Genomic DNA, 13,587 nt, shown 5'->3' with positions numbered 1-13,587 from the left:
TCTTTTATCCAAGATAAACAACAATAAAAGTGACTTTACTGCAAAGCAGAAACGTCTTTTCCCTTCGATGAGGCTCCAAGAATGTCGAATTTTCCATGAAATAGGGCAAAATACGAAAAAAGGATGGGGGACTCCAGCGGTCCCATAATGGGGGGGGGTAGGATTTTCTGCGCTGCGCCCTCATTTCTTTATAATGTAGCTAATAGAGAAACATATACTGTTACAGAGGTTGCTTTTTGGTGTTATTTTATCGCAATTTCGAGTAATAATGGTATTTGCCCTTTAACTAAGCAAATTAAGACATAGATACTGTCATGAAGCGTTTCAGTATTAACGGTATACATTATATCCTCTTTCGTGTCGAATGCTGATTTTTTGAAATAGTTGTTGATGTTAATGATTGAACAGATAGATATCAATGCACATGCAAATTTTTGACCAAAATCATGCCCATTTCGGGATGAATTTTATTTCAAAATATATTATCAGAAAACAAATTCAATCGATTTCTACTATCCCAATCATAGTGAAATGCGTATTGATTAAGATTGTCCCATTGTCAGACTCTGTGCAATAAAATATGAAAATAATTGATTTTCATTTTAAAAAAGTCCAAGAGGGCCGCCAAAGATATCAATTTTGAACCCCGTTGGACACGATTTTGGGAAGGTAACATCAAGATTCAAGATTGATGGTACACATGAACCCCTTATCCGACTCGACTACAACGATGCAGTCATACATGGTATAGGTTCGTTGTTGATAACTTTGCTGAAAACGACGTAGCATATAGACTGCCCAATGGGCAATCGATCTTTGCTGAAATCACTGATTTATCAGCAGAGTCAAAATGAAGATGAAAATATGTTGTTTGGAAGATTTAATATCCTCCAAAATGCAAGAAGCACTAATAAAGTAGGCATATATCGGTTGCCCACCTCAGCTATATGGTAAAAATAGACAAAAAACGCACGATTTCTATGTGCGCACCATATTGAAAAGGGGGCTGAAATCACAGTCTATAATGTCATTTCCAATTACTGACATATATTTTCGTAAAGTAGAGATATATACACAACAAAAAAGTAAGTCCCCCCAAAACAAACATCAATAATTTCCGAACCAATGCGAGTTTTCAATATATTTTTACATGAGCGTGTAGGGAATTTTATAAGCTACCCTCTGGGTAAATGTTATGGACGTATTTTACGTCATGCTACAGTGAGCACCGTCAGAAGGCAAAGATGTCGCTTTTCAAAAGTCACAAGCCAAATATCACGACTTTGATTCCATTTTATTGGAACCAATTCCACATTCTCATCATAAAAAATAGTCAGAAGGCTTGTAAAAGGTACTTTCGAAAAGACGATACAACTTTTTGGCTAGATTTCACGGTTGAATGAACACAAGTCCAAATTTGCTATAATTGGATTTTTTACACATTTTATCAATAAAAATGATGGAATATGATGACAGTTATTTTTGGGAAGAGTATCTTCAACAATATTCATCGTTTCACGGTTCAATGAACATCTATTTAAAAAAATACGATTTTAAAATATCATAGGCAAGTATTGTTTCATTTTGGTGACTGAAACTGAATATTATCATCTTTTTCGCTATGTTCATGACCAATGAACATATTTCAATGATTCAAAGGCGATTAATTAAACATTCACGCTTGAATGAACACGTGGAATGTGATTGGCTCTTTTTTACGCTATTGGAAAAAAATGCAATTTGTAACTATGGATATCTGTCACAAACCTCCTTGCATGGTCCATTTGATTTGATTTTTATGAAATCCCGATGTCTAATGCATCAGTGAGCACACAATATTCGAAAATTATGCAAATGAGAAGAAAGTTCTTGGCCCCACTCTTTGCCGTATCGAATGTTATTTTGGTGTGCGCGCCTATTTGATAGTGTTACTCTAAAGCCATGTGAAAAGTTTCATGAAATAACTGTTGGCAGAAGTAGCAAAAACCGTCCATGAAACAAACCCTCCTTTCATATTTGTTAAAATTTTGACTTCCTCTCTCATAGACTTGTGTACATTATGGGTGCATATGTTTAAGAGTAAGTAACCCCTTATTCAATATGGTGGAACTTTTTTTCATGGCTGTCTTTAGCAATGTCATTTGGCAGTAATGTTTATCAACCTATGGGCAGAATTCTGTGCAAAATGAAATCGATTTGTTTACTTATGGATGAGTGAGCACGCATCAAAGTGGGAAAATTGGTATTTTCAATGTCACAGACTCATTTTGAATGGTAGTAAGGTGAATATTGGGCGCAAATTCGGTTTTAAATGGGACTTAAATTGCTGTTATTTTTATCATCCATCATTTCTATCACCACACACTTTCCGAACTTTTAACATTTTCATGATTGAGCGAGCACATTCGAAATCTTAGGAATGAATAATACTCTTTATACTGCATAAATGTATTCTTTTCCTAACAATTTCCCATGATCAGCTAAATTCATGGACAAATCAGTGGTGGATTCAGAATTTGGAAATGGGGGAGGGGCCTATAATCGGGTGACCCACCAACATTTTCAAATTTTGATATGACCTAACAAGTTGTAGAGGATACTACCACAAACCCCTATGATGATAAGTCACAATACAGGGGCCGCGGAACGATTTTGAAAGTGTGGGGGAGGGGCTGAGCCAAAAGTGGGGGGGGGGGGGGCTGACCATGCAAAAAATCACAATCGTAGGGTAATTTTTACATTTTTGTGCATGCTTTGGAAAAAAATGGGGGCTAAGTCCCCCCCCCCCCCGCTTCTGCGGCCCCTGCAATATTGTGCTCACTCAACCATGAACATACGATATCAAAATTGTGTGTGGAGTGGCTAAATGATGGATAGTAAAACACCATTAACACCATAAAATTCACCTAAAAACAACTTTTGCCCAAATTGGTATTTGCACAATCTGGAAAACGACTCTTCTGACTTTCAAACATTGTCATTTTTTATTCAATCTTTAATTACCCATGCATGACTCAACCGATTAATCTCATTTTTCCCAAGGAGTTGCTTAACGAGTGTAAAAACCACCTACGGAATATCATATCTCAAAATAATTCCGTTTAAAAGTTACAGCAATTTGATTTAGGGGGGACTTACTTAAAGTTTGTTGGGTGATGAAGAGAATGATATTATGCTTGAGAGGAAATATATCAAATAATTAAAGTACACTAAAAAAAAGTCTGAATCGATTTTCGACAATTTTTATGCAAGAAATTTCCAAAACTAATGATATGCAAATTTCATTACGTGATGATGTTGATGATAATGATGATAATGATGTAAACAATCATTTCTGTTCGTTAAATTTTGCAAATCTCTTGTGCACTACTTGAACAATATATTTTGAAAGATTCATACAAAACAAGCATGATTTCAGATATTCTCCCTTGACTTCATGCTATGTGTAGAATGTCTGAAAAATGGTGAAATGGGGCAATTTTGTAGTGACGTCATATATTACGTCATTTCGGAGGGAAGACCACGCATAGAACCCAGCAGCAATGCATTTTTGTAATCTTCAGGGTCCATGCATCCAGCTATGGGGCCATTTGCTTATCCGGCTTTCGGTTGAATAAACCTCCTGGGCTGCCGGACTATGAACACAAGCCCTAAGCAAGTAAAGTTTCACGTGCCTCGGAATAGTTTACTAGATTGATGGCGCATAATAAATGCTGTGTATTATTCTACCAAAGTTATGAAAGTATATTTCTTAATATAATATAACATAATATGATATACAATCATTTCTTCTCAATCCCCCGCTACGTTTCTCTTTCTTTCTCCCTCCTTTTCCCCTTTCCGATTGTTTGGCCAGCCGATGGGGGGGGGGGGGGGTTACGCCACTCCTCAAGGCATTATTTGGTTGCCAGAATATTTCTTGTTTATCTGTTAGTGTTTTATGACAAAAGCTTTATGTAACAAGTCCCAGGTTCCCTCTATAATAATGATAATAATAATATAGGTTTATTTACCCAGGGAATTAGCCACTTCAGTTTCGAAAACGGTTCTCCCAGCGGGCCTTGCTAGGCGCTCAAATCATTCAAGGAATTTCTTCCTACCGGGTACCCATTCACCCCACCTGGGTCAAGTGCAGCGCAGTGTGGATAAATTTCTTGCTGAAGGAAATTACGCAATGGCTGAGATTCGCGAACCCACGACCCTCTGTTTCAAAGTCAGAAAACTAATCCACTGGGCCACAACGCTTCACATGACGCTTTTCAGTGTTTTACGTCAAGTTCACAGCTATAGGACGCGTGACGATAAGCGTATAGTCTATACGAAACAACCTCCAGCTCAAAGCGATTACGTAATCATTTTATTGTAACAGGTCATCAGTTTCTTTGGAGGGGACTCATTCTTTTCAGCGTTTTGAGATTGAGGGCAATAACATAATAAAGAGTGTTCGCAACGCGATGCAGAGCGAATTGAAGAATTGAAGTGAATGCAATGAAAACAAATCCATTACCTGACTAAATGAATGAGTTTATTAAAACATCATTGGCATTTGCAAATATTCTTGTTTGAAACAAAAATACAAAGTAGTACAAAACAAATATACAATTTTGTGAAACAAAAGCAAATAAACAAAAATAACAGATTTTTCATTACACCTTAAGCAAGGCTCCACATTAACTTTTTTTGGTGGTGGCCCGTTCGGGCCACCAAAACCTTCAAATATTTTTTTTTGGTGGCCCGTTAGTAAAGTTTGGTGGCCCGAAAAATATAAAGAAAAACAATAATTAAAAATGAATAAAACAAATTTCTGAAATATTAATTCTGCAGCCACTACCACTAAGTTACTTCCACTTTGCATCTTGTATGTAAATCGTGCTTGCAGTTATTTTACTTTGCTTATTGATTTGTGGTAATATATAAATTGTTCTATCATTGTAAATATGAAATGATTGAAAGAGAACAAAAGAATTGTATTGTTCCCAGGTATTATTATAGCAGGAGAAAATCACAGAAAAATATGCTGAAAAATTAGAACAATGCATAAAAGGGGGAAACAAATATAATTTTTAGAATTGTATATTGAAAAAAAGAAAACAAAAATTATAAAATAAATAAGTGAAATACAATGGAAAGAACAGGAAAAAAAAGAAAATAAAAGAAAAATGAATAAGACAAAATTAGTAAAAAAAATGGGGAAAATTGTTTTTATTATTATTCAATAGAAACATATTATTTAATCAAGCATATTCAATGGGAAGGGGTATAAATGGTTTAGTCACTATAAAACAAAATGAAAGAAAAAAAATAAGAAAACGGCAAAAGTTATATCTGGAAAAACAGTGAGAAAAGTCCTTCCTATATTTGACAAAATGATGGAAAACTCACATTTCATATCAATGAAATGCCTTCCCAAAATATTTACTTCCTTTAAGAGTGGTTTAAGAAGTCATTTATAAACAAAAAAGAAAGAAGCTGTCTGTTTATTTTTGGCTAGAAACGACACAGCTTCGAAAGAAACAAAATATCAACATACATACAAATGCACACGTGGGACTGTGATGTACTCACCTATGAGTTTTATGTGTATTAATGCATTTGGAAATCGGACTTTTTGAGTCAAAAGAGAGGTCATAATTCCTCTTTTTAATGCTTGCTAATAATCAGGATTTAGTAATATGGACTGTAGAAGGGCATTTCATTGGTGTAAAATGTGACTTTGACGTAGATTTTCAAAGTTCTGTGGAAGATTTCTTAGCAGTAACATTTTGTATCGCAGAGCTCTGAATAGTCTGCTGGCGCACAGCTAGCTACATGTAACTAGCTAGCTGCAGTGGTTTCATGCATGCAAGCTCACGTACGCCAGACGGCCGGCGCAGCCGGCTGAATATATACTGTATGCTGCAGTAGTGCAGTGGTAGGCCTCCATACTGTCATGACTATGCAATGTTTGTGTGTGTGTATTTGTGTGTAGATTGACAAAAATGGCGCATGACGAATTGGCTTGCAATTTCAACTGTAGAAAGTTGATAAATGCGTGCAAAATCGGGAGAAAAATTGCGCTACTTTGAAAATTATTGGTTGCCCGATTCGGGCCACCAAAACTTAACATTTTTTCAATAATGGTTGCCCGAGGTGAATTTTTGGTGGCCCGGGCACCGGGCCACGCTAATGTCGAGCCTTGCCTTAAGTCTCACTTTCAGTAAATATTTCACGGCATGAATATAATGGAACAGAGGGATATGCATGCAAGGTAGAAAAAATGAGAGATAAAAAGAGAATGTGTTCAAGCGAGGGAGAGAGAGAGAGGGGGGGGGAATTGCGAAGGAGGATGAAGAGAGTGATATGAAGAATATTCACGAAAACAAAATATCGTCAATCATGATTCAACATTGCATAGAAATATCACTGAACTCGGCAACTTCAAACACTCCATCTATACTATTCAATGTGCAATGTAATGGTTGTAAAAGACACTTGTCGATTGAAAACATACACTGGAAAAAAATATGAATATAATGTGAACAGCAATTAACGCCCTCAAATTATTGATGCGCTGCCAGAAATTCAAGAGTATGAAAAAAATATACCACCTGGGATAATCCTGAGTCGAGAGACACCTAATATTTCAAGTATGGCATACATATTCGCTTTCTCAATTGAATGAATTCATCAAAATATCAGACCCGACTGAGATTGAGCAACAATTCAAAATGCAAGCCACTTGCTGGGATGTCTATGTCAATAATAGATATTATGATAATAATTGAACCGCAACAGCAGTTTCGTTTCGGAGCTGATGAAAAAAAATGCAAATATGTCGTTTTTTTTCCAGAATCCATGCAGGACGAAACTGCTGGTTTGATTTACCAATTTTCGACAAAAAACTTTTTAGTTTCACGGTGTAATGAATTAGGTAATTTTCCAACACATTTTCTATTATGTTCTCCAAAGCGTTCTCCATCGCAGTCGTCTTCCTCTTATTTCGACCTCTCTTCCCTCCTTTTTCTACCCCCCCCCTTTTTTTTTTGCTCCACTGACCGACAGAGAGCCTGGGCCCATCTGCCCCTTGCATGGATCAGCCTATATGCGAGCGTAAGCACGGACTGGAAATGTTTTATATTAAGACTTTAAAGGGGGCATTCACTTTAAGTGGTCATAAAAAACATATGTCACTACAAAAAAACAATAATCACTCGAAGTGTTGACCTTTTGGTGTTGGTGTCAAGTCAAATTTTACACGATTATAACACCAAACATAAAATGAAGATGGTCCCGAAAAGTCACTTCTATTGTTGAGATACCAATAATGTGATCTGAATCAGTTTTACATACTCCGGATAAGTTTTGGAGCAAGGGCCAACACCAAGACCAATATTGAAATCACCCATTGACTTGAAAACGGGATATTTTGGTACAACGTGATTATGTACATCAGTCAACAGACAATGCGAGCATCAGGAATGATGAACGCAAAGGCCCTAAACAAATAATGTGTCATAAAGTTGTGAAAAAATATTTCTTAATATAATAATCATGTACAATAATTTATTCCCATCCCCTCACTACGTTTCGCTTTCTTTCTCTGTCTTTTACATTTTTTTTTTTGGGGGGGGGGGGGCGGGCCGGCCATGGGGGGGGGGTAGTTACGCCACTGCTACAGGCATTTTGGTTGCCAGGATTTTATTATTATTATTATTTGTTAGTGTTTTCATGACAAAAGCGTTTTGTAACAAGTCCCATATGCTCTGGCCCTGTTCAGTGTTTTACGTCAAGCTCACAGCTAGGACGTATGTTGGTGTGTCGATCCACAACCTCCAGCTCAAAGCGATTACGTAATCTTTTTATTGTAACAGTTTCTTTGAAGAGAGATTCTTTTCAGTATTTTGAGAAAGAGGACAATAAGGAGCGTTCGCAACGCGATGCAGAGCGAATGAAGAATTGAAGTGAATGTTTGAAAAAATAGGTGAATGAATGAATTTATCAAAACAGCATTGGCATTTGCCAATATTCTTGTTTGAAACTTAAATAGAAAGTAGTATACAAGGAATATACAATTTGTGGAACATAAGCAAATAAACAAGAATAACAGTAATTATTACTCCTAAAGTCTACTTTCAGTAAATATTTCATGGCATGCATAATTATAGAACAGAGGGATAAGCAAGCAAGGTAGAAAGAATGAGAGATAAGAAGAGAATGTGTGCGAGAGACACCTAATATTTCAAGTATGGCATACATTTTTATTAGCTTTCTCAATTGAATGAATTCATCAAAATATCAGACCCGACTGAGATTGAGCAACAATTCAAAATGCAAGCCACTTGCTGGGATGTCTATGTCAATAATAAATATTATGATAATAATTGAACCGCAACAGCATTTTCGTTTCGGAGCTGAAAAAATGCAAATATGTCGTTTTTTTTCCAGAATCCATGCAGGACGAAAGTGCTGGTTTGCTTCTCCAATTTTGGACAAAGACTTTTTAGTTTCACGGTGTAATGAATTAGGTAATTTTCCAATACACTTTCTATTATGTTCTCGAAAGCGTTCTCCATCTCAGTTGTCTTCCTCTTATTTCGCCCTCTCTTCCCTCCTTTTTCTTTTTTCTCCCCCCCCCCCTTTTTTTTTGCTCCACTGACCGACAGAGAGCCTGGGCCCATCTGCCCCTTGCATGGATCAGCCTATAGATATGCACTAATGCGAGCGTAAGCACGGACTGGAAATGTTTTATATTAAGACTTTAAAGGGGACATTCACTTTAAGTGGTCATAAAAAAACATGTGTCACTACAAAAAACAATAATCACTCGAAGAGTTGACCTTTTGATGTTGGTGTCAAGTCAAATTTTACACGATTATAACACCAAACATAAAATGAAGATGGTCCCGAAAAGTTACTCCTAGTTGTTGAGATGCCAATAATGTGATCTGGATCAGTTTTACAAACTCCGGATAAGTTTTGGGACTATAATAATCATATACAATAATTTCTTCCCATCCCTCACTACGTTTCTCTTTCTTTCTCTGTCCTTTACATTTTTTTTTGGGGGGGGGGGTAGTTACGCCACTGCTAAAGGCATTTAGGTTGCCAGGATTTTTTTATTATTATTATTTGTTAGTGTTTTCATGACAAAAGCGTTTTGTAACAAGTCCCATATGCTCTGGCCCTGTTCAGTGTTTTACGTCAAGCTCACAGCTAGGACGTATATGTTGTTGTGTCGATCCACAACCTCCAGCTCAAAGCGATTACGTAATCTTTTTTATTGTAACAGTTTCTTTGAAGAGAGATTCTTTTCAGTATTTTTGAGATAGAGGACAATAAGGAGCGTTCGCAACGCGATGCAGAGCGAATGAAGAATTGAAGTGAATGTTTGAAAAAATAGGTGAATGAATGAATTTATCAAAACAGCATTGGCATTTGCCAATATTCTTGTTTGAAACTTAAATAGAAAGTAGTGTAAAAGGAATATACAATTTGTGGAAAATAAGCAAATAAACAAGAATAACAGTATTTATTACACCTAAAGTCTACTTTCAGTAAATATTTCATGGCATGCATAATTATAAAACAGAGGGATAAGCAAGCAAGGTAGAAAGAATGAGAGATAAGAAGAGAATGTGTGCGAGAGACACCTAATATTTCAACAACATACATATTAGCTTTCTTAATTGAATGAATTCATCAAAATATCAGACCCGACTGAGATTGAGCAACAATTCAAAATGCAAGCCACTTGCTGGGATGTCTATGTCAATAATAAATATTATGATAATAATTGAACCGCAAAAGCAGTTTCGTTTCGGAGCTGATGAAAAAAATGCAAATATGTCGGTTTTTTCCAGAATTCATGCAGGACGAAACTGCTGGCTTGATTCACCAATTTTCGACAAAGACTTTTTAGTTTCACGGTGTAATGAATAAGGTAATTTTCCAATACACTTCCTATTCTGTTCTCCAAAGCGTTCTCCATCTCAGTTGTCTTCCTCTTATTTCGCCCTCTCTTCCCTCCTTTTTCTTTTTTCTCCCCCCCCCTTTTTTTTGCTCCACCGACAGAGAGCCTGGGCCCATCTGCCCCTTGCATGGATCAGCCTATAGATATGCACTAATGCGAGCGTAAGCACGGACTGGAAATGTTTTATATTAAGACTTTAAAGGGGACATTCACTTTAAGTGGTCATAAAAAAACATATATCACTACAAAAAACAATAATCACTCGAAGTGCTGACCTTTTGATGTTGGTGTCAAGTCAAATTTTACACGATTATAACACCAAACATAAAATGAAGATGGTCCCGAAAAGTTACTCCTAGTTGTTGAGATGCCAATAATGTGATCTGGATCAGTTTTACATACTCCGGAATTGGAGCAAGGGGAAGCATCCTAATTTCAGCACCAACACCATGACCAATATTGAAATCACCCATTGACCTGAAAACGGGATATTTTGGTACAACGTGATTATATACATCAGTCAACAGACAATGCGAGCATCAGGAATGATGAACGCAAAGGCCCTAAACAAATAATGTGTCATAAAGTTGTGAAAAAATATTTCTTAATATAATAATCATGTACAATAATTTATTCCCATCCCCTCACTACGTTTCGCTTTCTTTCTCTGTCTTTTACATTTTTTTTTGGGGGGGGGGGCGGGCCGGCCATGGGGGGGGGGGGTAGTTACGCCACTGCTACAGGCATTTTGGTTGCCAGGATTTAATTATTATTATTATTTGTTATTATTAACCGTATCAGACATCTGAGCAGGGCAACTTTGAAACATTGTTGCCTGCTTAAGACTGGGATCAAGTGGCCGGTCAATAAAATTCCAATTGTTTATCCACGGGCCCAATTTATTGCCCGCTCAGGAAAGTCAATGAGAAAATGCGTGGAAATGTAGCGGGCAATAAAAGGCAGCGCTAACATCCGGGTATTCTACGCGTTTTTGTACGCGTCCTTGAATCGCGCAGTGATATACGTCATAATGGCAATCAAGCTGGATACTGCGTCCCTAGGCCAGGGACGCGTCATTTCAATTACGTCACAATGGTAAAGTTCAGAGGCCCAGTCTGTTCAACATGAGAAACTAGATTCTCATTATAAGATATTAAAATATCTTAATTTTAACGATTTTTGCTCTAGATGTCTGATTTGGTTAATAATAGCAATATTGACTGGCCTGGGGGCGAAAGGACATATATCGCCCTCACTGAAGTGAATGTTTGAAAAAATAGGTGAATGAATGAATTTATCAAAACAGCATTGGCATTTGCCAATATTCTTGTTTGAAACTTAAATAGAAAGTAGTATACAAGGAATATACAATTTGTGGAACATAAGCAAATAAACAAGAATAACAGTAATTATTACTCCTAAAGTCTACTTTCAGTAAATATTTCATGGCATGCATAATTATAGAACAGAGGGATAAGCAAGCAAGGTAGAAAGAATGAGAGATAAGAAGAGAATGTGTGCGAGAGACACCTAATATTTCAAGTATGGCATACATATTAGCTTTCTCAATTGAATGAATTCATCAAAATATCAGACCCGACTGAGATTGAGCAACAATTCAAAATGCAAGCCACTTGCTGGGATGTCTATGTCAATAATAATTATTGAACCGCAACAGCAGTTTCGTTTCGGAGCTGATGAAAAAAAATGCAAATATGTCGTTTTTTTTCCAGAATTCATGCAGGACGAAACTGATGGTTTGATTCACCAATTTTCGACAAAGACTTTTTAGTTTCACGGTGTAATGAATTAGGTAATTTTCCAATACACTTTCTATTATGTTCTCCAAAGCGTTCTGCGTTGCGGGACGAATACACCCTATTAACTGCGTAAATTTCTCCTCCCCATTGTATTCCCTCGAAAATCACGAATAAAAGTTGTGATCAGTCGAGACGAGTGCTTTCCAAACTTTCGGGCTGTCACCATGTCCAGTCCAAAACAACAGGACAAAAACACTGCGTAGGCCAATTTGGCGGGAAATCGCGAGTTCAATACGATTACGTAATCACTTTGAAATATCTATTGTAAGTTTGACAAAAGTGAGAGCTCATTCATTCTTGCGTCGGATTGTATCGCGCGTGTGTATGAGGCGCCGAATGTACCAATATTATATAGCACAATTATTTGTTATATAATCATTATTTATTAAATGATAAAAATTATTTTTATATAATTTATATTTTATTTGTAAATAATTACTATTATATAAAATAACATTTCTAATTAATTATATACAATTCCAAGTCATACTTCATTATTTGTAAATGATAATAGTTTGACATTCCATTATTAATAAATAATGATTTTTTGTTTTTCGTTATTTGTAAATAATGATTATTTGTTTTTCATTATTTATAAATAATGATTATTTGTTTTTCATTGTTTATAAATAACGATTATTTGTTTTTCATTATTTATAAATAATGATTATTGATGCACGTCCACTGATAATTCACTCTCTCAGCTCATATGCCTATATCCACTTCCATCGAGGATTCGGGCTAAATTCCGCCCGCCAGTTCCGTGGACCAACCAACGTAGTATTCCGATGAAGAGCAATCCGTCGATTCACCGGTTGTTCCTACACGAGTGAACAGTCTGTGAACTCCCGCTGTGAACTGTACGAAAAGTCGTATAAAATTACACTTTTTAATATTTCTACGAAGACGAAGTTACATAGAAAATGAAGAATATTATCATCAGACCATATCCCTTGAAAATTGCTTCAAAAAATGTCATTATGAAGAGGAAATGGACAAACATTTGTGAATAAAAATCACGAAAAAAGAGATCGCTCTCATATGAATATTCATATTATGGGCGATCCCACATTTGCATGTTATAGTCGAGTTTTTCATTATTTATAAATAATGGTTATTATAAATAATGATTATTTATATATAATGGCAAACTGTTAAAATTGTTTATGAATAATGATTATTTATAAATAATGGAATATTGAAATAAAATTGTAATTTATAAATAATAAAACACGATGAATTGTCATTATTCATAAATAATGAGATAGATATTTCATTATTTATCAAATAATCATTATTTATAAATAATGGGAAACTCAACAAATCATTTATAAATAAAGAAATGTGCACTGGCATTTTTCATAAATAATTATTATTTACAAATAATAGAAATCTTGACAAACTTATTTATGAATAATGGAAAACAAAAATCATTATTTATTAATAATGAAAAACAAATAATCATTATTTATAGATAATGGAAAACAAATAATCATTATTTATAAATAATGGAAAACAAATAATCATTATTTATAAATAATGAAAAACCAATAATCATTATTTATAAATAATGAAAAAACAATAATCATTATTTATAAATAACGAAAAACCAATAATCATTATTCATAGATAACGAAAAACAAATAATCATTCATAAATAATGGAGTGTCAAACTATTATTATTTACAAATAATAAAGTATGACTTGGAATTACATATAAATAATTAGAAATGTCATTTTATACAATATTAATTATTTACAAATAAAATGTAAATTACATGTAAATAATTGTTATTATTTAATAAATAATGATTATAT

At 35.2% G+C, this 13,587-nt stretch overlaps 1 long non-coding RNA gene across 1 annotated transcript; it reads left to right on the top strand.

Annotated features, from left to right (window-relative positions):
• The first annotated feature begins 7,611 nt into the window (after positions 1 to 7,611).
• LOC121422370 lies at positions 7,612 to 11,948 on the top strand. Its single transcript, XR_005971155.1, has 2 exons — positions 7,612 to 7,960; positions 11,230 to 11,948. It is a non-coding gene; the product is annotated as an uncharacterized LOC121422370 (long non-coding RNA).
• The last annotated feature ends 1,639 nt before the right edge of the window (positions 11,949 to 13,587 follow it).

Source organism: Lytechinus variegatus, chromosome 10 (assembly GCF_018143015.1).
Source record: "Lytechinus variegatus isolate NC3 chromosome 10, Lvar_3.0, whole genome shotgun sequence".
NCBI lineage: Eukaryota > Metazoa > Echinodermata > Echinoidea > Temnopleuroida > Toxopneustidae > Lytechinus > Lytechinus variegatus.
Note: the sequence above shows the minus strand (reverse complement) of the source record. Positions and strands in the feature narration are given on the sequence as shown.